This window comes from Anguilla rostrata, chromosome 5, assembly GCF_018555375.3.
Source record: "Anguilla rostrata isolate EN2019 chromosome 5, ASM1855537v3, whole genome shotgun sequence".
Classification (NCBI taxonomy): domain Eukaryota; kingdom Metazoa; phylum Chordata; class Actinopteri; order Anguilliformes; family Anguillidae; genus Anguilla; species Anguilla rostrata.
In genome coordinates this window covers 10,209,148-10,235,788 of record NC_057937.1, presented here as the reverse complement: position 1 = coordinate 10,235,788, position 26,641 = coordinate 10,209,148, and the positions used below count along the sequence as shown (strand labels likewise).

Sequence of the window (26,641 nt, the reverse complement as noted above, 5' to 3'; positions counted from 1 at the left end):
ATTCTGAGGCAGCCATTTTGGATGAAGAAATTCTGGTGCCACTATTGTAAAATAATCCACTCTAAGAGCAGAACATGGCAGCTTTTCTTCTTATTCCGTCATCAAGTAAGATTTAGAGAACCCAAAAGAAAAATTCAGTTCAATCCTTGCCGTGGCATACAAATGCATAGAAATTGCCTTGGCGTGCTCTACATTAAAGAGATACAAAGCACATATAAAAGCATCTGAATAACATAACCAACCATCACTTACTGACCTCACTGTTTTATTTTATTTTATTTCTAAATTTTTTTATTTGTATAGGCCACATTTAAATTCCTTATATTGTTTGATTCAAGTAGAAGAAATGCTGCACAAACATACATGGGCTCTAAATTGCAGACAATTCCGGGTCTCTGCTCTTGCAGAAAAACTCCCACTGCCCTTCATCTTCATTTAGTGCATTCTGACCTGAAGAGAAAGAGAAAAAAAATCCTATTTGGGTTCATTTTTGGATTGAAAGCTAAATATACTGGCAACACTTGTGAATGAGTATTGAACAGAGGGTGAGACACAGTGACACCTGAGAGACCTCTATTATAGCCTGAGAAAGTGGATGTGTTGCTGCTTCTCGTTACTAGATATGTCGCGTCAAAGCTTTGTGAATGGACTTATTCTCTGGTTATTTATCGTTAGTCGGTTTTTCCAGGTTCTAAAGTGTAACAACCTACTGATAATTTAACATATGTGGATTCCGCACTGCTGACCACGGTGTCTCATGCATCTTGATCAGCATTAACTGTAAAAGTATATAAACAAGCTGTTTTTTTAATGCAGTGGTATAATAATAATGGTTTTGAAAGAGGCGATAGTACCCACCCTTTTAAAATAGAAACTGTGTCTGAGGGTTGGGAATGGCGCACCGCTGGCCGTGGGATATAAAGCATGCCCACGCCTGGCTCTGACGCGCGGTTGGCTGTAGCGCCACCTAGAGGCAGACGGACAGGAGCGACCGTGGTCTGCTTCCGTCGGCTGCGCGTCGCCCAGCTCGCCCCTCCCTCACGATGGCTGAGCTGCTCCGCTGGTGGGCACCTGCCTGACCTCACCCTCCTGAGGGCACTGCGGTGATGGGGGCGGGGCCTCTGAACCAGACTGGCCAGTCTCAAAACCGGTTAAAAAACGAATACAGCATACATTTACTTTAGATACTTCAGGGGAGTAACTTTCCTGCTTGTGACTGTCATTAGGCCAGTCATTAGGCCAGACTTTCTAATTGAGGGGGGGGGCATGTCCAGGTGTTGCTTGTTGAAGTGTAGTTATTACATACTTTAGTTCTTACGTATTACAAAGAATGCTTACCTGTGCTCACCTGTGTATAGTAGTTGGTCATCATGTTGCATGTATAATTCACAGTGAATGGGCTCTCCTTCACTGCAGCCTATTAATGTGTAGCTGCATTATTCAGCATGTTATTGTAGTTTCAGTCCGTATAATACCTCAGGTGATGTAACGGAATCATAAACTAGGATATGCGCAATCACAAAGAATCCCTACCGTCCTCTACACTGGAGAAACTTGGCAATGCGCTGGAACTGTTTATCCAGGGACCATCTGGCGCATGACCCAAAATACATTTTATATGGATAATTAATTACTCATCCTTAATTGGGGGTTAATAACATAGAAAATATCTATGAAGCATTTCAATTCGGTGCCAGTTAATCACTACCTCAGTCAGTCCATCAAGCTGTATTTGCATAATCATGTTATCAGTATTTAATTTTAAACTTCAGTAATATTATATTTTTCTGTAAATATAAACTAGAGGTGACAAGTTGCATGGCTGGTGACTTTGAGCTTTTGTCAATAATGCACTCATGCAAAGACATCTGATCCCAAGGATGAGATGATAAATTGATGTCTTCTTTGTGGTTATTAAAGGTGCCATTACTTTTTCTTTTGAAGAGTTGAGGTGTTGCCCTCAGTGTCCTCATCAAACTCCTGCAAAGCTGGTTCAGTAAGTCTGGGCACTTCTCACCCCCCTCACCCCCCCCCCCCTTATATCAGCCCAGATTAGCTGAATGGTCTCGTAAACTTTCATTCAAATAAAAGGCTGTTTAAGAAATGGGGAAAGTATAAGCTGAAGGTCATAATAGGCCAGTAAAAATTTCCTTAATAATAGACCAGTAAAATCTTGTTCAGAATATTAAATTGTGCACATCTAACCATAACTGCTGAGCATGTACAGTAAAACTTTCAGTGTTAATTCAACTAGGGATGATTGATTGACACTGAACATTTTACTTTGTGGTTTGATGGTAGGAAGGCATAGAAGATAGCAAGCTCTTCTGAATGTGATGAGCGCTTCACGGATGTTTCTGGAAGGGTGCGCACATCGGGTTTCCAATATAGGCCTTTTTTCCGTTGATGAGCAGTGTGGGCAACGCCTCGGAGCTGCAGCTCAGTCTGCCTGCTGTGCTCCTCCCGAAGTTCAGGTGAAACAAAATCAAAATCCTAACGAGGAAGATGTGTTTGGCTTGCAAACCTTAAAAGAAGGGAAAGCAATAGCCAATGGACAAAAGAAACAGGCTTTAAGCCGCTCTTGCTGAAATCCAAAATATCCAGAGCGGTAAGCATGGTGCTGAGTAGATTACACGTGTTGGCACATGGAATGCCATCCTGCGTTTTCAGAATACCTGAAATGCTGGGACAGGGAGCTGTTTTCAGTGTCCCTGAAACGTGAAGTATGAAATAATGCAACTTGAGGAAAATACGTGAGGACACCTGCATCCATTGACCCATTGCCCTTGCATTGCATTAGCAAGGTAGATTAGTAAGTGATATTTCATAGCCAAATTATCTTTGACGGGCTAGCAACCGCAGATGAACCGAGCAGCCTGCGATATTTGTTTACGTGGACATTATGTTTCACGCAGATGCTATAATCTACTGACGGCGATCGTAGCTTGCTTACTTCTGCAACACTCACAGCCTATATGACTGCGTTTCAAAATCCACTGCATACATGGAGACCAGAAGTAACCAAAAATGAACAAAGTAATTGGCCAGTTCAAAAAAGATGTATCTGTTAATAGAAGATCACGGTATGTGATTCCTGCAGTGTGCTCTCACGGCCTGCTCTGGGTCCAGCACAGGAGCGGGCTATTAGACAGGAGAGGGAAATACGGAAGCCCCGACTGGCTCAGAGCAGGCAGAAACCCCCTCTGCTGGACGGAAGCTGACACTGCACCCGCCGCGTGGTGAGAAGGGAGAGGGCTCTAAGCCTGCACGGAAGGGAGCCTCAGAGGGGGGGGGGGCTGTTTGTTTTCATGTTCATTATAGTTAGATGGCCTAATCCTGGTGTGCCGAGCAGGCGTCAGCGGGGGGCTTTATGGGCGTTTAAATCCTCTGCATCCCTCCTGTGGCATGAATCCGATTGGACAGCTCGCACGGACCGACAGCGCACCACTGCTGACTCTGAGGACTGCTAGATCAGATAGTATCAGATAGTAAGGCAGTGGGGGGGGAGTGGGGCAAAAGGTGAATTAATCTTTTCCTTTTTTTTCCTTTTCCCTTTTTTTACGAGCTGTGATGATATTGACATTTCACAGGAGGGTGTCACACTGTGGGTCAAGACTATTCCTGGGCATGTCCATCACATCAAATTAGTTTCTCCTCCACAAAGATCTCCCCAGATTACGATTTCTGATACTGTACCGCTTCTTTAAGTGGCACCTGATGTGGGGCTGTAAAGAAAAGAAAAAGAAAAGCAATCATTAGTGGCTTACCTTACACCTGGCAGTCAATTTAATTGGAGAGAGAGAAAAAGAAAGAGGGAGAGAGAGAGTGAGACCGGGAGAGAGAGATGAAGCCACATTTTAGGCATTTGGAAAATTGACCAGAGCAACTTGTACAACTGTTCTTATGTTCTTTGTACATACAGTCCAGCTATGCAGCAGGATATTTACTGAACACTCAAGTTGCAAGTTTCATTATGCATCTTAATAAATGACTGAGAACAAGTTTTATTGTGGATAAATAATATTTACATATTAATACATGTTCATGAGGCAATATTGGCTAAATACATACAGGATATGTTTGGATCAGTTTTTGCCTGCTTAAAATAACATATTGAACTAGTGCAGTTGTTTTTTTAAATATATTTTTGTCTGATGTCTCAGGCGTCATAAATCTCCAGTAAAGGAATTTGATGGGAGACCCACATTACCAGCTTAAAATTAGGCCTGGTCCTTCCACAGCCCTTCCCATTCCCCATATGGGGAGCTTAACACATTACAGGTATGGGGAAAGAGTGATGCATCTGCCCCAAAACCATTATACTCCACTAACTGTGTTTAGACAGATAGCTTTTTTCACATGAATTCACAACGGACTCTGTGCTATGAACAGACCCTAGGATTTCTGATGGGTGTTTGATCCCTGGTAATGGAAAGAAAGACTCTGTTTGTGAGCACAAACTTGGGCATCCATAAAAATCTATTATAGTTCTGACAATGGTGACAGACATGTTCACGGGGGATTCATTAAACATTGCAGTAATAACACTCATTAATCAAAAAAGTTAAAAAGTATTCAAACAAGTGCTGCAGTGCTTTGTGGATGGATGCGGTGGAGTGGAGGAGAAAGTTAAACTGCCCGTGAAGTTGAGGAACTTCTCTGAGCCCAAAGTCACCCGGACCCCCCCCCCCCCCCCCGGCGCGTGTAATCCCTCCATAGATCCGGCTCTGTCGTGACAGCTGGGGAGAAAGCCGGGGTCCCGCGGGACGGTGGGCAAAACCGCGCGTCCGGTGGCGAGGTGACACTTCCGCGCCGTTCTCTCCGCGAATCATTGCTCGGAGGGGCTGGACGTACGTTAAAGCGTTCGTTCAGCATTGGTCCATTACCCTGCCTGCTGCTGCCGCCGCTAGGGCTGACGGCCACTCGGTTGAGCCTGGGAACGCTGTCAAGTACTCCTGGCCTGGCACGGGTTCCCCTCCGCCACCAGCTACTCTCCACTCCACTGCTGACAGTTATTTACTCAGCTTTAGACCGGATAACTGCACATGCTCAAACACGAAGGAAAATTTATGTTTTGTTTTATTTGTAATTTGCGTAGGTTTCGAGTGAATCATAATTGGGTATGTGTGTCGGGGAGGGGGAGGTGGGTGTTTATCTATTCGAAAACATTTTGCTTGCAGGTGTAGGAAATGTCTGGCAACTGCACTGTGTTATTTTGAGTGAAGGTCATTTTTCCTTGAAATAAGGCGCGTAAACAGCACAGAAACTGCTGAACTGGCTCGGGCTTTCCATCTGGAGCAACTAGCGGGGAAAACAAAAAGATAAATAATTAAATATAGTTCGTACTAATGAGAAGAAATATGAGTCAAACGCAAGCTGAATTTTAGTGTCTGCAATCAGTACAATTACGTTAATTATCAACTTCCTGTTCTGTTCAGAATGTAGGGCATATCTGGGGTTTAGAAAGTATCATTTATTTCAGTTATTGCATTCGCTATTATTATTTCAGAAGTGTTTAGAAGTGTGCCAAAGCTGTCCTTATATTTGTGTCCTATACCATATGTCCTGTCCATCACATCATCATTATCATCATAATAATTATTTCAGTCAATTCCATAATCATCGTCACAACATTATTGCTGTTGTGAGACTCGTCCTGTTAGTCTTGGGTCAGTAGCCACATGAGGACAGCGACCTCTTGACCTCCCCCATCATTAATGCTTCTTCTTCTCGCTATTTGACGTGAAGCAACCCCAGCGATGGCTGAATTTGTCGACACTTTTTCGAACGCGGCCACGTTGTGCTTTCCCCAGTTTCGCCGCTTCGTTTCCTCGCCTGTCACCCGAGGTTAGGCTGAGCATGCATCTTCCCGCGGCCGCGGAAGCACCCCTCCCGCCCGTCCTTCGCCGGCAGTCAGTCGTCAGCGGCGCTGGGGGGTCAGCGGCGGTAACCCCCATTTGTCACGTGCGTTCCCTGCCCAAGCCGGGGGGCTGCGCTGTGACAGTGCGAGCTGAGTTTAGGGGAAGCATCTTTATGGGGCATTACAGTGTGGGAATGAAATTTGGACAGGTGCCTGAACGGGCTTGAATATTCTGTCTTTAAATGTTTATTTTGCCTTATTTATTTTGCCTATAAAAGCAGTGGCAACAGGTACATAGTGCTACTGATTCACTTATACAGCAGACTGGCAGAGCAAATTTGTTCTTGCGGAAGTGCTGTCTCGCATAAACTTGCACACATGCAGAGGAACATGCAAAAGCACAGGTGCACACACACCACTCAGTATGCACACACAAACATACACACAGAGATACACACACACACACACACACACACACACAGACATACAAACGCACTGTAGGGTAGTTGAAGTATATTAGATGTTTCTAAGCCATACATGTGGTGTGTAAGGTATGCAAGCCATATTCACAGTGTACTGAACTCACTCTATTTCAGTGCACAGTAAACCCTGCCTGCCCTCTTCCTACCAAACTGTGGGGCCTGATGTAACACCCGTATCAGACATGGACTGCAGTTCAGATGTACAAATGTTGTTCACATCTTTTACATGTGTGCTAAATACCCCACAAGATGCGCACCCTAACTTTGACATATTCACACCTATCCTCATCCTAATCTCATTTTTCTTCTGCCAACCTATAAATAATTCCACCGTGTGTGTGTGTAGGTTCACATGCGTGGACGACACAAGGTAGGCATGACAACACAGCGTGAAACTAATAGTCCTGTTATTTACCTGGATCACTTAGTACAGTATGAGATGCATTAACTAAGCAGTTTCAAACTCATGATGCTCTCCTCGGTTCACTAGCCTCCTGGCTGGCCTTGAAGCAGCGTTGCTTGTATTAACAGCAGAAGCGGCACAATTAATTCTTCCGGCGAACGAGCGCGGTGAACAAACACCTCCGTCCCGTTGTCATGGGAAATGGCAGAGAACCTGTCAAACACGAAATGAGGTGCTTAGTAACGGTCAGGCGCTTTTCATTACGCGACCGCGGCGGCGGCGGCGGCGGCGCTAACCGGCGCGCGCGTTTCGGCGGAACGGCGCGGGAGCGTGGAGGCCTGCGACCCGCTGTTTCGGGCGGCCCCCGGAGAAGGGCGGTGATCAATGCCGTTCCAGCCGGCGAGACCCCCCCCCCCCCCCCCTCCCCCTCCACGGCAGGACGGCGTTCTTAAATGGAAAGGTCTCCGCAATGGATTTCCATTCGGCTCCGCAGATTGACGGCAGAAATGGGCTATTTGCCTCACGCTGAAAGGAGAACTCATCCGTACCTGCGGCAGATGACCCCGCAAATGCCTTTCTCTCTCGCCGAGGCGGCGGTGTCAGGGGGCGAGGCGCTATTCTTTCTGGGAGTTTGGGGCGGGCGCGTCACATCGAGTCCGCTCTCGCCCGGCTTCTCACCTGCGGCGTCGCCTTCCGGTTTTTTCCCTCCTTTTTTTTGACTGATTGATTTCTCGTCTCTGGGCCGTCAGTTCCCCAGAAGCAGGTGTGATTTTTTTTTTTTTTTTAACCTGAAGTCCCAAATGCAGTCATGTGTCACTTCAGCATGTGGTCAAGTAAAGGTCAGGTTTGAAACGAGGACATGAGAGAACACACAGTCCTTCACTGCTAGAGTGCTTATGGGGATCGTGGGATACTGGAGGTACATTTGCACCAGCATCTTTTTAGGTTGTTATTGAGTAAATGAGTATTACCTTTTATTTATATCATTGTGAATTGAGTGTCTTATGTCCATGACAACTGTGGATACAACCAACAAGGCTGCAGATTGATTTGGGCTCTCCAAACATACTGCAAAGAAAGTACAATTAGAAAACCCATTAACACCCAGATATGATATACAGCAGTATCTCTCTCTCTCTCTCCCTCACACTCTCACACGCACACACACGCACACACATGCACTCACACACAAATAAAACTGTGTTGGCAATCTATCACTGATTCTGATCAGTAAACAGGTAGAGTACCCATACTGAGAGCCGGTGACCCTTGATGTGACAAGATGGTAGGCAGAGTGATATCATCACAGGCCAACACTAATCATGGGATCTGTCTATGCTGTGCGCATTGAGAATATGAAGCTTTTTACTGCATATTTCCACTCTGATCAACTGTTGAAGTACGCTTTTTTTGAAGGCTCCTGAATTCTGGATCTTTTTTTGGAATTTCATCATTTTTTAACCCCAGAGCACTCGTACATGGTACATAAATGCACTGTTGTGGCAGCACTTTATTTGAAGCAGGGTGCTGCATGTGTGATGTAACACAGCGTTTTTGCTGCACAGTTCTGTGTGGAAGGCTCATTTTCCAGCCAGTCCGGTATGTCTCACTATGCCCCCCCCTCTAAAGGCGCTGTCCCTGTCCTCTTTGGTCACGAAGCACCTATGGGGGGGGGGCGAGCCGAGAGCTGGTGCGCCGAGGTTGGGACGGGCTTTTTCGGGCGGCCCGTGAAGGTGACTCCGCCTCACGCTCCGCTGCCCGTTCTCTCTCGTCCGTCCGGTCAGCGGCCCAAATCACGCGCTGGGCCAAGCAGTCCCATTCCAGCGGGGTCAGCTGATCGTTCGGGGGGACGCATGCGTACGCGTGCGTCGGGATGTGACACAGCACTGTCCTGGATGTCTGGATAGATACCTAAATGAGGCTTTAAAAAAAGACTGTTTTTCGAGAACTTGTGGAAAAGCCCTGCTCACTTTCACCTTTGGCCCTCCTTCATGGTTGGCATGCCACATAATGAAGAGCAGTGTCCATTTAACAAAATTATTAATGAAAGTATTGAAACGCTGGCTAAATATTTATTTTTGGCAAAAAGAGCAACAGAACAGTCTATTAGTTACACTGCCTGCCATTCACGAGAAGGAGTACACAGCATTAGACACAGCGCACTAGTAAAGAATTCGAACCGTTTGTGCATTTCAGGTCCGGGTAGTAAATCATGGTCTCCATAGGCAGATGAAATATTAATCTCACAGTTTAACAGAGACACCGATGCTCAGCACATCTTAATTCCATCATCTGGCGGGCTAAATTGTCCGTGCGTGGCTCTTTGTTTATTAATAATTTATAAAGCATTTACAATAAATCCAAAATGCCCACAGTATATTAGGACTGCATAAGTGCTGGGGGGATTATGCCGCGTTGTGCCTTTGGAGTGCATGTGAACACAGTAAACAAGGATTCTTAAGTGAGTTTAGAAAGCCAGATCCATTTGCCGGGTTAGTGTAGACATCATTAGTGGGGGATTCTATTGGCTGAAGATAAGTAGCTCTATCTGCATTATTGTAGGATGCATGTGCATAGCATGCATTATTATGACATTGAGTAAAAAAAAAAAAAAAAACTGTACATACTGTAGTGTCTTTTTGGCTGATTTTATTCATTTTTATTTTTGACCCATTGATTTCATCCATGCTGGCCTTGGGCCTCTATCACCTGGATGCCCTTTGATTTTGGATCACAGCACTGAATTCAGAGGGTCATCCCTCGAGTGCAGCGATCCGTTCCATGCTCCCTTCTACATCTCTATGGTTTCAGTTCTCGGTTACTAATATCATCATCCGCTAAAGGGCCCGCTGAAGAGAATGCAGGCGGTGCTGTGTGACTGTGTGCAGCTGCTCGGCGGAGGCTGAATGGACGCCTTCCTGTGACAGTCCGGAGACGGGCGACAGAGGAAGAGCAGACACCAGTAACCCAATTTGAGCGAAGGCGTGCGTGGTGATGCGTAATGCACTGCAACTGGCCACCTCGCACAGTGCGGCTTCGTTTGCGACACGATGGCGCCAGCAAAACAAAGTCTCATTATGGCTGTGTGTGTGTGTGTTTCCTGCTGGGAACAATGCAAACAGTAAAATAAAATAAAAACACAAACCAAGAAATTTTAGGAGGCATCTCTTGGTAACAGTTCTTAAACTTGAAATGAGATGATATCTCATGTGAGGCTTAGCCATGCGTTTAAGCTAATTGTAGCCAGACGCTTTCAGAAACCATGCAGACCCATTTCCATCCATTGTCTACAGAGGCTATGCTGAAGCATAGAGTAGTACTGAAACACTAAATATGCAATTATAGGTCAAGGTAAATGTTAATGAGGGACAGAGAACAGTCGATCCGAAATGACATGGAAATAATTGTCTGGAGATTTTTATTGGATTCCTTTTCAAAGCAAGACAAGAAACAAGTCTGCAGTTTGTCCTTATCCCTAAAATAATTAAGCAGCTGGCAGTCGGACTCAAATCACTTTAATTACAGTAATTAATAGTTCAATAAAAAAAAAACAAATTTGGTGGCGACAGGAGCTCTAACAGGTGTGTAATAAATTGTGTGATTCAAGAGAGAGAAATTGTTAGATTTGGAATTGTTTATACCATAATGAACATGTAGATGTAACAAAACATTTATATGGGAAATTACAGGATGAAATATAAACTGCATAACCAAACACTTATGCTAGCAGTACAGTCGATAAATAAACATGTTTACCAACAACATATTAAAATTGCTCATAATGAAGTACAGAGCATGGGAAAAACTACTCTTAGGAGTATTGGAGAGGGTTATGGAATATATATATATATACACAAGTTTTTGGCATGCTGGTCATGTTGGGTTGAGCTTGTTATCAGGAAGGCATAGACAGCTAAGAGCATATGAGGAAGCTGCAGTGAAGTTCACTCTCTCAATTGAGATATACTTGACATTCTATTGACAATATTATGTGCATTAAAGGTATTATATTTGCGGTATATCAAGCACCCGTCTCTGTAATGCTTCTGTCTATGGGTCTGTCAGATGCCCTTTAGATTCTAATTTTGACATCACTAGTTATTTCAGTGAAAGGACAAAGGCCAGCCATGCCAACTCGCATCAGTATGTGGAACATTTTTTGTGCAGTCAGAGTTGCACGAGAAGCATTTTCAGTCAACGGTGTTTACAGTGTTTCTTAATGTTATGCTTATGGACATTTTAATTTCAATGGGGATTGCACCGATTGTATAAACACATAGCACTCCCTTTATTTGCATTACACAGGTTAAAAGCCATGATTTCTTCTTGTTTTTTTCTTCCTTTCCACAATGGTTATTCGAATCTGCACCCTCAAATCTCAGCCGTAGTCTTTCAACACGCGTGTATATGGGGTAAAAGTGCTAATTATGCACAAATCATAGTGGTTAAGTTGTCAAAATATACTGCATGCAGTAGAAATTAAGGGCAATTTTTTTATTGGATCCAGACCTTTATTCTCCTCATGGAACTAGGCCTGGCTTGGTGCAATCTTTACCATCTATGCTACAAATGTTTCAAACCATAAAAGAATAATAATAAATAATAAAAAAAAACCTTTAGTGTGCAGTCATCTCCACTTAATTACATGTCCTGTTTTATTGGATACTGTAGTATGCATCTGGCTCCTGTTTAATCCCAGACTTTATTAGCTCCGGTTTTGTGCATGTTCAGGTTTACTGCATAACCTCACGCGAGGTCCCAATAGGAATTAACTGTATTTCTGTGTGTGCTTAATTTATTTTGTTATTTGAGTTGTTGTTTGTTGCGGCTGTTACCGCTGCACTTAATTAAAAGATACATATTGTGTCTGTCTGATTTAATTCAGTTTTGCACACAGCAATTAAATGTTGAATACATTGGAGACCTCTTGAATGGAATTAAAATGACAAGCTGTGCTTAATGTTGTTTTGAGGGGAAAACAGAAGAAAAGAGACAGCAGTCCTTCATCTGAGAGGCACAGTGATTCATTTATTTATGAATATGATTTATTTACAGAAACTCTCTGTGTTGTTTCACAGCTTGGTCAGTGGTACCACAGCTGAATGCAAAGAGATGTACGGTCACAGTAATCAGCCAGTGTCTGCCGCAGGTGAACTTCACACTATTAATTTCACCTCACCGGTCCCTTCGGCTCTGAGCCCTAGTTATTCCCCAACAGGTAGAAGAGCTGGTAACAGCCACACACTTTTCCTTTTTTTAACCTGCCATCTATGGTGCACGTCTGCTTAAACACACTCATTATGCAGTTATGGTCTTGTCATGGGTTACGCTCACACCACGCACTTTACGGTCACGAAGAAGCGCTAATTCCCCGCTGTTGGATTACTTTGACAGGAAAAAGTGGGAGGGGCTGGGGGGGTGTGGGGGTGGGGGGAGGGGGGGCGGCCGGGTAAGAGCGAAAGGACGCTGGGAAGGTTGTCTCCCTCAGGCCCCGCCTCCTCCGCGGGTCACCTGACAGGGAGGCTTCTCAGATTCTCCAGGGGAGCCGTGTCTGAGTTGGGGCTTTTTGCCTGACAGTTTACACGGTAACCTGCCTAACCCGCAGCCCCCCGCTTCTCAAAACGCAGGCGGCTGTCCTGCCAGGGGATCCCGCGGGAGGCCCGAGGACCCGTCTCCAAAACCCTCACCTGCAAGTGTCCACGCCTGGCTAATTCCCAGCCTCTGACTTGCATATCTTCTTAAAACTACCACTGCCCAAGAGGGACATTATTCATGCTTCCAACTTTTTTTTTTTCTTTTGAGAGTGGTTTTTCTTAGCCCGAAGGTAAACATCTCTCAACTCCTGTCACACAGCGTGTTCCAGTCCTCACCATCACTGACCAAAGAGAGGAGGGAATGCAGGATGCATTCAAATAGAGGGGAAAATTTGCACCATTTAAAATGAACATATACCTTTTAACCAGTATAACCGCTAATGTTCCATCCAGGTGCTGACAGGAAACCAACTTTTTTTGTCCATCCCTCAGTCTAAAAATCTGTTCTGAGTGCCTCTTTTTGTATCTATTATTGAGCATATTTATAGTATTAAACCTATGACCAGTAAATTTAAAAATAACTGTTCCTTCCAAGACCAAATCCAGGAGTCAATTCTGGCCCCTCATTCTTTAGCTAATAAAATTGAAATGTGCGTACCTGCGTACATGCGCGCATGCATGTGTTTATGTTTGTGTGTGTTTGTGAATGGGTGTGTATGGGTGCATCTGTGAGAAATGATGTGTGTACTACTAAATTCAGTGTAGGTAGGTCTTGATTGAGTAGAAATTTCATCATGCTGTACTAAATATCCTCATTGAACAAATAGGGTTTATGAAGTCATGTCCCAGGACGCAAATTCAAGCAAGGTAGTGCATTCTGTTGTATTCTGCATTCTGTTTCTTATAAATATTGTAGGGGCTTTGCTCTACAAATTTTTTTTTTAAATGATCCCCATGGCATGGATTGCCATGTGGCAGAGTATTTAGGGTACCTGGGATTCAAAGCACAATGTTGCAGGTTTAATTTCCACTCTGGTGCTACTTTGTGCTGTACTGTGCAGAACTTTCTTTAAAAAATTCCATGGGCAGTATGTAAAAGTGTGCACTGCTTAATTCACATTGGATGGCTGGCTAGCCCAAAATGTTGATACTCTCATAACACTTTTGCATGTTGTTTTTTCTTGAAAAAAAAGGTTTGATCTTCTTTTTTTTATCCTCCTGCTCATTTTTGAGTAGCACATAAGCATTACGTTGAATAAGGGACATGTGTCTCATTGCTCTGACGTACAATAAACTAAAAAAACGAAAATTTAATAATTTGGCTGTAAAATGTTGGTTTGGTATGGTTTACAAATATGGGTTTGTTTCTAATGTGCAATCACATAACCCCCCCTCGTTCATGCATGCATACATTCATGCTCAAGGATTTAACAGTTTACAAGCCTGTTAACTGGGGGAGTGTTCCTCTTCATGTCCAGTAGATGGGGCTCAAGAGCCACTTCTTTCAAGGAACAAGTGGGGCCATTGAAAAGCCATTTGACTTAGAGCACAGTTGATTGTGTGCAATTAGACTGCTAATGATAAGCAGTACTTTGGCTGACATTTTGCATATGAATTACACATTTGTGTGGAATAGCTCCCCATATTTTTAATTGATGAAATATGAATTGCATCACGTCCTTCAGATGGTGGAATGGGTTGGAGTCTGGAAAAGCATGAATCTATTTTCTTTATTATTAATTCAGCCCACTCTGGAGATTCAGAACAGGGTTTTCCTTGAAATGAGAATGCATTTTGTTTTATTTATTAATTTCCTGCTTGAACACGTGATTCAGGTTCATGCAAAATCATAAGCAGAGCTGCTGATGCAATATGCATAAAAATGCAAAACCACCGAAAACAAGATGCAATCTGAAGGGGTTTTGAGTGCCCATGTGGACCTTTGCTTTCTTATTTCATTTCATTTATAGGTCTCCGTGTCTGCTTGCGAAACCATGGCATTTCTTGAATGTGAGTGAAATCGATCATCTCATTGAGCTTACAGAGCTCAGTATTCCATTATTATTAATGCTGGATGCAAACTCTGACCTCAGTCGGTCGAGTTTTACCCTGCGAGTAGCAGCGTCGGTGTCTTCGTGTTTGCATTTGCAAGATTTGGCAATTTCATTGATTCGGTCGTTGATGCACCATTCATCCAATTCAGAAGCACATCTGCATGAGGAGATTGTCTCTTTGCTAAGACTATAAAAAAATACTAACAATCATTCATTCATTCATTCATTCATCACCTCCATGTACTGTGAAGGCACTACCATGTCCAAACACACCTGCGCGTGCGACGCTCGACTGCGATCGTCCGCCGGCCCTCCCGCCACCTAGCAACGTGCTTGCGTGCTTATCCCGGTCCCTCAGGCTAATCCGTTTGAAGCGCCCCCGTGCTAATTGCGTGGATGTGGCATTCTCCTCGCGCGGCGCCCCCCCCCCCAGCTCTCCGGGCGCCGGGCGGCGTCCTACCGGCAGCCGGCCGCGGCTTTGTTTCGCCGTGCGGCTTTCTCACGGCTATCCCCCCCGCCCCCCCATCGGCACAGCCGCGCGCTCCTGTCTCCCTCGCTCCGGTCTTTCTTCTGCTCCCTGTCCTTCCCCCGGACGCTGAAAGGCTGACAGTGTACACTAATGCGTGTTGTCATTCACCTGGAGAAAGACATAACAGGGGGCACGCAGTCACCCAGGGTGGAGAGATTAAGTACTGGTGGAAATGGCAGTTTCGGGGGTGGGGGTGGGGGTCAGGCGGCCCGGGTGTATGATACAGAGGTTAGGGTGTTTGACAGTGCGCTAGCTAATGCTAACGGGAGACGTGCCGAAGGGAACAGCCTTATGCTGTTTGTTTGGTTTTTTTTATCAACCGTCCTGAGATATAAGCAGCTTCAAGAGTGGAGACCTGGATTGGAAAGAGTCGGGTCTGGGGTTTTTTTGTTTCAAATCTAGCACGCTTCATGTAAATGACACAGCACTGTGGGATCTTTGCACAGGCGCGTCTATAAAGTACGCTCGGCTGTACGCTCGGCTCCTCGTAGAGCGTCGCTCTCACAAAATGGCGGATGTGTGATGTCAGGGAAACCATTTTTGACTGAACCAACGCTGAAGGTACGTACTTCATGGTTCAATGCTGATATGAAACAACATTAGAAGATATAATGCTGTTATATTTGTTCTCAATGCCTCAGTCTTTCATAAATGAATCACTTGTTTTAAATTGATGTCGTTATTTCAGCTCTTTCCTTATTTAGCTGGTGCTACACTGTGAAATAGAACACTTCAGAGATATAATCAATCTCACTTAATATTAAGGAAGGAAGCCATTGCTTTAGACTCCAAAAAATAGGAAAAGTTCACAACTCAGGTTCACAAATCATTTCTTGTTATCATAAATAGTTACAATAATCATTGTCTAACCAAAGGTTAGGTGTGCCCTGGGCATTTGAACTGCAAATAAGAAGACTCCACTTTGTACAAAGATTATATATATATATATAGCATGTGTAAAATGTCGGTACTGTACAACGCTACAATACAATCTTTTGGTACATACGCCATACACAAATGTTGTAGCGAGTGATAAATTATGTTGTCTTTGCCTTTGCAAATGTGGAAGATATAAGAATATATTCATTCAATTTGTTTTAAAAGATTCACACACAACCACACACAAACACACACACACACACACTCTCTCTACTTTATCTAAGTGCTGTCGCATCATTGTTTCCCTGGGCTCCTGAAGGTTTTTATCGGCTGTGGGGCTTGTGTACAGTCATTTAGGTTTCTCTTTAATTGCCTTAATTGTCTTTAGCATTGATATTTCACTACCATAACAACAAAACAGTGTACTCTTGTACATGCAGTGGAACAGTATGGTAGAACCTTAGGACAGACTCATCCCATATACATATTGAAGGCTGAGCTAGTGTTAGCTTTTTGAGGTAATGGCGGAGAACAGTCTTGAAATACACTTATATATCCACATTATTTTATGCCTATTTGTACATGTGCATGCACGCACACAGACACACAGAAAAGGCCAAAAGAGATGATCTGTGTTTCTGTTAGACAGATGTGCTTATTGTGAACAAGGCTTCCGCCATTGTTTGCCGTCTGCAATAAAATGAGTGGATAAATCAATGCATGAAATTAAATGAAATATAGGGAAAATGTCTGGAAAATTGCAGTGAGTTTATTGTTTGTGATCAACATCTCAGGCTCTTTTTGACATCCTGTGGAGTTGCAGGGATAGACGTGATATATAATATGATGATTAGCCCTCTGCCTGAATGTCTTTTGGTGTGAAACGAAACTGAAAATATGTTTAATTATATGTTTGTGTGCTGAAAGCAATGCATTCCAATGAGCAGATATGAGCACTCTAAAAACATTTAGTATTTACTCAAATATTCTCATACGGTGGACTCCAGAACAGAGAGGTTCTCTCAGAGAGTGAATAGTCCAGAATAGGCCAGCTCCCAATCCAAAAAGTGGGACATTTAGATAATATGACTCTCTGAGGACAAATTGGCAGTTTGGGGGGGAAAAAACAGGGTTTTGAAATGAGGTTCCAACATCCCATTTTCTTCCACTTCCTGAAAATCAAAATATGGCCATGTTAAGAACAAATAAGAACCATTTTTTCTTCTTTTTATGAATTTCAAAATACACTGATAATATTCCACTTAAAAAAATACACCCTTGACTGTGTTGTAAAGGATACTTGAAAGTGAATGACCCTTGTATGCTGTATTATCAAATTGTTTCTTAATTACCACCCACATTACTTTTGTTATAAAAGTAATTTATAGTAATACACTGCCCTCTAATTAAAAAACTCCACAAAGAAAAGCAATTACCATAACACTTTTCCAATGTCCTCATTAACGACTTGTGTTATCAATTAGAGTTGCAAAATTTTTTCAGCTGCAAAGAGGTCAACTTTAGAAGAAAATATTGTTAAGTCATATTAATCACTAACTTAATTATTTCAAATCATAAGCAGAAGTAAAGGTTGAGTAGTTTACCATGAAAAATTTTAATTAAAATGGATTTGCAGTGATTGAAATTAAGCACAAATACCTTGTTATATGCCTTATCAAATGAACCAGACTTTGGTTAAATAATAAATTAAGACCAATATAAGATCCTAAGTTAAAAAATATAGGCATGGACATGTCAGCAAAAAAAGTTAGGTGGGTGGCCTACACTGTGCACTACACCATAGGTCCACCCCCTGCCAAAATGCCTAGCATAACCTCATGGTGGTGGAATTAATGGTGCACAGATAGATATTGACTGACAGAAACCGTGTGGTTATTGGTCATTGATGAATGTGTGTCAAATGTTAAATCTAATATGCTCCATAAAACAATTTTGCATAGTTGCACTTTGATAACTTAAATAATGACGACATCTTTCAAAACCTTGAACAGAAGTGTTAGCTGAAAGGGAACAAAGGGGAATCTTAATTATTACAAACACTTTTTAGAATAACTGAATTACCTACATGCCTTAAATACAGAATTATTACTGTCTTACAATACCTGACAGATTTTAATTAAATGAAATGTGTATATACACACGTTTGTGGGTGTGTGTGGGTGTGTGCGTGTGGGTGTGTGCGTGACCTTATAAAATCTATGTCATGTTTCTCATATGCAAATATTCTCATATCCCAAAATCATTTAAGCAAAGGCTTACTTTACAGCATGTATTCAGGAACGCAAACGCACCCTTTAAATATCAGCGCGTTCAAAGCGTGTGCTTCAGACAGCAGACCCGAGGTTCACTCCTACTATCCTGCGTGCGGGAGAGTGCACTGGAAAGTCTTTGTGAAGCCTTCACTCCGGCGCCCTGCCCCGCCCCCGTTCGCTTCCGATGTGCTGTCTGGGCCAAGCAGATAAGGACAAACTGCATAAGAACTAAGGTAATATACCTGTAATCGTGATGGAGGGCCTCTGATTGTATCGTCTGAGAGAATATTTACTCCTCCCTGCTAATATCCTAAGCCCAGTTTTTTTGGAGGGTGGCGGGCGGTGCGCGGAAGGCCACGTGGCGCCGCCCTTGTCGGATTTCGTTTTTTTCAGCTGACGTTAAAAGCTCTGCTCCTGATGATTTTATTTTTTTTTTTCTGAATTGGCGCGAAGCCAAACCCGCCACCCGACACGGCCAATCGAGAGGATACAGTCTTCCGGCGCCTCGGCGGTCTGTCCAGTCTCCGCACCTTTTCAAAGTCTCGAAAGACTCCAATATTCTGTTTCAAGCTTCCACGGAGCTGGAAATGAACGTATCCATATCCGCCAATTACCGACGTGAGCTGCTTCTGGCGGCGTGGTGACGAGGGCTGCAGGCTTTAGGCCTGCTTTGCCTCCGTGGGCCTAAGTAATAAGACCCGCCGCGCCGGCCGCTATTCTGACATGTGCTCTGCAGCTGTGCGCCGATCAACCGCGTGACAGACTCCACCGCGTCTCCTCACAACTGGCTTCACGTTGCCGTGCCAACAACGAACGCCACAAACGCGCAGCTGCGGTGCTGTACTGGTGGTACCCTACCTGTCCGTGCGGATTAGATTCCAATACAGCACGGGAAGAGCAGGGAGGGTAATTTCACACCGTTTGGAACCGGTGTGTGTGTGTGTGTGTGTGTGTGAGTGTGTGTGAGTGTGTGTGTGTGTGGGGGGGCCATTCGCCATGGTGGAAAAATAGACAATACTATACAAGTACAGAATAGTCTCTTTTGGACCATATCTCAAGTAAACACACGTATATAATATATATTTATTTGTTTTACATGTTGGTATGGCAAGTAAGATCATAAAAGTCTGAGTGGAGAGAAAGAAAACAAACTAAACATTAATTGTGACTTCCCTCCTGTACAATGATCGTAATATTCTGTATTACATGCATGCAAATATTGCTGTACTTTACCTCAGGTTTCATCACTGGTGGCTGCTTGCTTCTAATAAACACGGATGGCATTGGCTTTATCACATGCCACATGAAACTGCATTTCCAGAATTACAGTAGTCTAATAAAGTCTTGTAGTGGTTTCAGTTTGTTTAGCCAGTTGAAAAATTCTATTGGCATGGAGTTTGTCTTGCCCAAAGTGAACTTAAAATATTGAGACACACTAATACAATAATAATGTAAGAAAGGCAGACTAACATCATGGTACTCTATTCTGTGAAATGTTAGCTGACCTGAGCTATGCTGTGTCTTTTTTTTTTTTTTGTTATTGTGCAATTTTACAATGGTTATCTTGCTGGCTAGCTAATTCATCCAAATGTCCATTTTAGATTCACTCCCCATTTTAATTGTTGAGTATTGGCATTGCTCTACAGCAGGGATCTGAAACTGAAATCCTGCGGGCTGCTGTGTCTGCTACTTTTTGTTAGGGCTCCTCAATAAAAGGCAGGACTGAGGGTGAAACAATGAGAACCTTGCAGTGAGGAGTTACTGCACCACAGGAAATGTGAGTCTTCCTTAAGTCATCTAAAATCGCCTGAAAGAACAGACAAATTTAACTCACTGTGATTGGCAACAGTTTCTTCTGAAAATATAATTATGCACTCTCATCTTTTTATATCTTTTAATTATCATTTTCTGTGGTAATATCCCCTTTCCTTATAAGCAGCAGCATTTTTAAATAGTTTGAGTTAATTATCAACCGTAACTTTCCTCAAAGCTGTACAATTTTGGGTATTATGATACCTATCTATTTTGAAGCAAAATCTATAGCAGCACACCTCATCACTTGTTAAAAAAGCTTACAGTATATTAAGTGTTATCAGGGGATTTTTAATTGGATTGTACGTACTGAATGATTACATGCCCTCATAAATATAAATGATTGCACACCCTCACTCTGTAACACAGAAAATGTTTGTAGGTCTACAGTTTGCCCGCATAGGCGATCAAAAGTGCGAAAACTGTATCACTCATTACCAGTTGACATTATGATCCTTACCCAAAATGCAGACACTTTCAAAATTGAAAAAATTGGTGAAAATACCCTAATTTCCCTGTATTTTACTGCAGTAATATTACATAATGAAACATTTTGCTAGAAAGTAGTGTTTTGTTGTAGAATTCTGACTAATTTGTTGGAGAAGGTGTGAAATATACAATTGGAAAGACAACCAAACAAGGCGCAGTGGCACTTATGTACAGTGTATATGTGAAGAAATGTATGCATACGTATCTTCTTATGCCCAGTGTGCCCTTGTTCATCCAGTTGCTTCAACAGGGCTGCTGTTGTGTGCAGTCTCGGTCGCAACAATTCAGACAACATGTTTACAATGGCCCCATATACAGTAAACCTATGGTGTATTTGAGCTACCAGCAAAAGACATTTATTAAATGGCATTTACGGGCTTTTTAGAAAAGTTCCTGGTAAATTGGCCAAGAAATGAAAAGTTGACCACTTTGAGAGCCTGGTTTGAATGATGGGCACTCAGAAAAATGGAATTCTGCACACTGCTGGGATTTTTAAGGGATGCTGATGCAGTCGCCTTCATGAAGGGGTCTGCACTGATCGGTCCTCAACTATGTGCTGGCAAGTGCCATACCTCCAACTGTTCCTGCTGCAATTTGTCATTACTCTGACAGGCCTCAGTTATGTAAAGCGTGGAAGCAATTCACTGTGGCTGCCAATCCATCACTGCCCCGATCCACCTGTGGTGTGTGTGTGTGTGTGCACGTGTGTGCATGTAGGTGTGTATGTGTGTGTGTGTGTGAGTGTGTGCATGTTTGTGTGTGTGAGTGTGTGTGCACATGTATGCGTGTGTGTGTGTGTGTGTTTATGTGTGTATATATATGTCTATATATATGAAAACCTTTCCCCAAAAATGAAAAAAGATCAGTAATGTCCGAAAGGTACTCCTGATGACCGTTTAACGGTGACAGCTTTGCTCCTCTTCTCAGGCTTTATCTTGGTGGTAAGTGACACTGAAAACAATTATGGCTGGCAGTCGTGGAAAATTGCTCTTGACTGAAGTGAACAACGGTTGGATTTTTTGTGTCTCATCCTGTTGTGCGAAATTCAGCTGTTGCACGGCGATAACAATCGAGGCGAGCGCCACCCGCGTGCCTTCCAGTGCCACACCGTCAGATCAGATCTATCAAGCCTAATAATTAGGGCTTCCAATACCAGACACCGTTTTAACCTTATAAAACCCAGCAGTGCGCGATAGGAGCTGCCTCTGGTTACCAGATGAAGGCGTAGCCACGGGAACAGTTTGGGGTTCATGCTCTGATCTGACATTTGATAGATGACAGAAACCTTATAAAACAAAATGAAACAGGTGTGACAGTTTGGGATCGAGATGGCTTAATTTAATTGGCTTACTTGCCTTTGTTAACGTTTATGATAAAAGTCTTGTTCTTGACTGACTGGCGTTGGACTACCCCTTGTTTTTTCACGTTTTGGGGGTTGTTTTGCAAGGCGAGGCTGGTTCTGTCTCGATTGAGGTTGAAGTTTGTCGCATACACGTCTGGTAAAGTCATCGGTGAAATTCATGCTTTAAATGACAGCAATGTGGACAAGCCTCCCCCTCGCCCTCCATTTCCTGATGCAAAAAGTGTATAAATAAATAAAGAGGGACCCCAGCAGGTAAACACGATATAATGCGCGTTCATTAAGGCGGAGTACTGATATTATCTGTGATGCTGGGAGCCGAAACAGTCAGAATCTGAAAATAGAAGCATAATCCAGACTGAGCCTGTTGTAATTTACATTCACCCTGTGGTAAAAGAAACCCACTCCCTTGTGTTTTTGCTCCATAAAGGGATTTTAGGGTCTACTGCCGTCGCCATATAATGAAATTAAATATAGCTTGATTTCCCCATTATTACTAGACCATGGACACCAGTCATTCCAAGCGTCACATTTTATTTATTTCTTTTTTCATTTATTTTTTTTTTTGTTTCCCAGTACAAATCCAGGAAGGTTCTTATTACCCCCAAGAGGCTAATGAAGTAAGCCCTGGCCAAATTAGCTGATTTTTCAGAGTGTCTCATCCTATTTCGGCAGGTTCTGACACCCCCGCCCCCCCTTAAATGGATTATTACTTGGCTTGATTTCTGAACGTGATGCATCCCCAGCGTTTGTCAGCGCGGTGATGTAGTGCACTCGGAGGACCCGGGCCGTGCGCGCGCCCAGTTTCTGATGAAATGAGATAAGACCGCCATTATACTTTTCGCTGAGCTTTTTTAAGTGGTCTAATAAAACGATGCTTTATTCCTTTCATTTTGCACATTAAAATGTCCATTGAAAGCCGAGCGCGGAGCAAAGGCTATGCATTTCCAAATCCCATTCCGCTCGTCCACTCAATCTCACGAGGCCCTACCAGTTTAATACATGTTTAAAAAAAGATGACCATATTACTACAATATTTAACCTTAATAATGGTCATGTTTACACAATGCCTTGTGTTCCCCTAAGTTTCAATGTGGAAAAAAAACATTAGTAAGCTGCTGGATTTCAGTTCCTCAGTTTTCAGTGCAAGGAAGTTGAGAATTGACTATGCATCGCACATAAAATGCGATGAATTCAAATAATAAAACATGAAAAATTTAAGAAAAATGGTATGTTCGAGGGGCAGTGATAGCACTGTAGTTTATCCTATTAGAAAGTGTGAAATAGTTTCATGCAAAATTTGTGAAAAAGTGGAGAGTATTTTAGCCTCAGAAATATGACAAGAGAATAACATTCATCCATTATTCAGAACACTGTGCTGTAGTAATACTAAATTATTTACAAGATTTTACTTTAAAAAAGGTATATAAAAAGAAAGATTAAGAATGTTTTTTTGTTTTTTTGGAAATAATGCCTTTTTTTAATTTGTAAAGGCTTTTTCCTTCTCCTTTTAGCCCTAGTTACAATCTTCTTTACACAATGCCTTGTGTCCAGTACACTATTATATTTTTGGTGTAGTTACTTTAAATGATATTGCAGTGTGTAGCCAATTATGTTTAACACAGTGCTGTGATGTACATATTTTACCTAGTGTGTGCGTTTGTATGTTCAAACCTAATCCTTTATATTTGTGGTTTGTGCCACCCCAAACACCCCCCCCCCCCCCCCCCACCCCAACTAACCACAGTGTGGACAATAAAACGTAGCACGTAACAGTGGAACTATCATATTTTACTGTGAATACTCAATTTAGACCGTCGTGCGATTGGTCACGAGAGTCAAACGGAGTGCGAAGCCTGTGCGCATTGAACTGTTCTGGCATGCGGTGCAGAAATGGACCGCGGGTCACGCCGGGGTTAACCGACATAAAAGTGACACGCAGAGACCGCTGCTGACAGCGGCCAAGTCCGGCAGATGAGCAGAGGGGACACGCAGCACAACAAAATCCACCATCGAAAATCGATGCCCGACTGAAAACATCAAGTAAGCTGGCGAGGAAGAGGTCAGATGTGATAGTGCTGCTTGGAAGGAATTTAATCTCACCCCAGCTGACCTTGAGGTGATGTCCATGGGCAATATTGGGGAAAGAAGGAACAAAAAAAAACCCTTATTGTATGTATTTATGTTATTGTGTTTAATTGAAATTAATTATTATGAATATTAAGTCTGATGTTTAAGCCTCTCTTAGGTGAGAGTTTGTTAATGAATGTCTATGCAGCTGGGTTGGTATGGCTGAATTGTTTAAATAATTGATCACTTAGATTTCTCCAGAGTGAGTGGTGAAAAATGGTCAATGCAAAGTTTATTCAAAATTCTGGTGGAAGCTTCCAGTGAGGAAAAACGTATCGATTAACTTAAAGCTTATCAATTCCCTTTTAATAGTTAATATTCAACAGCCCCTATCAGGAGCACGCTTAGCTCACTAATAAGCAAAACCCAGCTTAGATTTATTAGAAGACAAGTCATTCAAATTGTATGATTACATTCATGATAACATATTAATGGCTGAATGTCTGAATGTAGAGAGAACACCTCAATTAAAAGGTTGCAAAGTTTTCCGTCACTTTGTGAACTAGTATTTAGACATTTAGACAAGGTCAATGTCGCTGTATGTAGGCAGGATATAAATTCTAAAGTTACATTCCACACAGTTTTAATTGAGCCAGTGCTGGCCCTGGGTCTTATTTAGGGTGCCTGCTTCAGCTCTGGAATCATGACGTTAAATGTCAGTAGGTGAGCAGACCATTGAATCATTTCTGCGTTATTTTTTTCTCAGACCATTCAGAAATATCAAACCAATTTTCCGAGCTGTCCCGCAGGGCTTAAATAATAAAAACAGTAATTCCGTGATCGGCTATAATCGGTGGATCGTTCAAAAAAAGGTGAAAACACACCAGATGGCTAATTTCACTCCACACTAGCTGTTGCAAAATTTCTGTCTTTATTTATTTATTTATTTATTTTGCTGTCAGGTACACCTCCAAGGGGATGTTTCACTTCATCAATCAGCGAGAGAAATTTTAATTTGGTCTTCCCACCTCGAATGTTTACCACGAGGGAAAAGAGATGCTTTGAAAGAGTATCCAGTACATTAATGTGAAAACTTAATTAAAAGAACAGTAGAAAGCCATTATAGGTACGTCGGAATTAGGCAGTCAATCTCCAAATCTAAATTGAATTTTTAGCAAGCAATAGTTCCCAGTGAGTCTCGTGAAGAGAGGCAACTCTGACCTCCTGGGTTCAATTTGTGATGTGGCGAACACATAAAGTCGTACACTTATATTGGAAAAGATAGAAAAGTCAATTAAGAAACAGCTTCTTGAATCCAATTAAAAGTCTTAAGACAATTTCTCCCATGGTAATAAAGGGGAAAACATGGGGCTTTTAAATGGGTTTTCAAAAAGGATTGTTTTCTTTTGTTAAGTGTAGGAAACAAGTGTTATTGACTTCAATTTAAATTAACATGCTTTTAAAAGTTGTCAAGAAAATTGGTCTAAAAGGCTGAAAGTCACTATTAGATTAAGCCTAATAATGAACAACACAGGTATTGGCAAATTGTTAAATTGCATTTCTCTACATTATTGAGATCACTCGAGACAAATACACTTGACTTTTTTTCCTGTTAGTAGCATAACAGTTTTACAAGTATCACTGGTAAATAAACTGCTTTCTTCAGTAAAACACCAAGCTCAGACACACACACACACACACACACACACACATATTTCCAGGTCAATTTGATGCAATGTAAAATACTGATATGAAGTGAAGCATTTTCCACAATAAAAAAAAGACTCTTTTGTTCGGCAGCCTTCGTGAGCATCATATGTAAGGAACGGCGATACAGTCCAGAAGGTTGCAGGCTTTATTCCCCAACAATGGCATTGCCATTGACGAATCATATCAACCCAAACCAGTGTTGTAAATAACTGGCAGGATAGAACGTGTAAGTTGCGCAGGCTTTGTGCTAAGGAAGTGATGTAAGTTTTGTGTCAAGCTATCAGGAATGATTTTCTTTGCATGGTGGGTGATTTTTATAACCACAAATCACATACAGAAACAGGTGAATCCTTATAGTGTACAGGAGTTTGTAATACTAGAAGGGGTCATTGCTAACACGTTTATAGCAAGTTAATGAATAAACATATTTAATAGCCAGCAGTCCTATATAATCAATAGACCTCAATATGTTTTCCCCTCAGAAACAGAAAATAATATTACAGATTTATGGAAACATTTATTATCAGCATTACCAGTCACTAAGCCAGACCAAAGTCAGAATAGCAGGCTGTAGAAGGTGTATTCAGATTCATATAATTATTACGTTGAGGCCCAGGAATTTCAGTATTTCTTTATTTAGTGAGGCTTTTTATATTTGGTATGCCATTTTTATTTATTTATGTATTTAGTTATTTCGTTAGTGAGTTAATTAGGTAGTTAGTTTACTAACCCTCACCATTTCAGCATTTGTTTCATGAAAAAAAAGCATTTTCTCTTAGATTTAAATATACATTAAACTGAAGATTTACCGTATTGTAATTATTCTGTTTTGCCCGTGGTTCTGGTTTCATTATTTCCATAAAGGGAGCGAGCTGTGGGGCCAAACGGCTGCTCATAGGAGGACCTCACCGGGACCCCACCAATCACGGTCTCTTTTAACAGTCACATGAGCGTAGTAAAACGTTGACGTGATGGGGGGCCTCGGGTGATGCATGGTAAACCACCCCCTCTGAGGGACAGAAGTGCTCATGTAAGACTTTCCTTCCATGTTATTTCAATATCATTTTGAGGACGAGAGTGCGCAGATAGACATTCTGCAAAAGGACACACTGGAATTTGTTGGAAAAGGAAAATGCACGAAACATTTTAAAAAATTAATGTTTTTTCAATTTCCTTTCCAATTTTT

At 42.3% G+C, this 26,641-nt stretch overlaps 1 protein-coding gene across 19 annotated transcripts in view; it reads left to right on the top strand.

Moving 5' to 3' along the window:
* Positions 1 to 26,641, top strand: part of tenm3 (teneurin transmembrane protein 3) — a 484,477-nt gene that overhangs the window by 70,881 nt on the left and 386,955 nt on the right. Inside the window, exon 3 of one of the 19 annotated variants that reach the window (XM_064335057.1) lies at positions 3,101 to 3,239. The exons of the other annotated variants lie outside the window; for them this stretch is intronic. The gene's annotated coding sequence lies outside the window, so the exon portion shown is untranslated. The remainder of the gene's footprint in view (positions 1 to 3,100; positions 3,240 to 26,641) is intronic. 19 annotated transcript variants of the gene reach the window in all.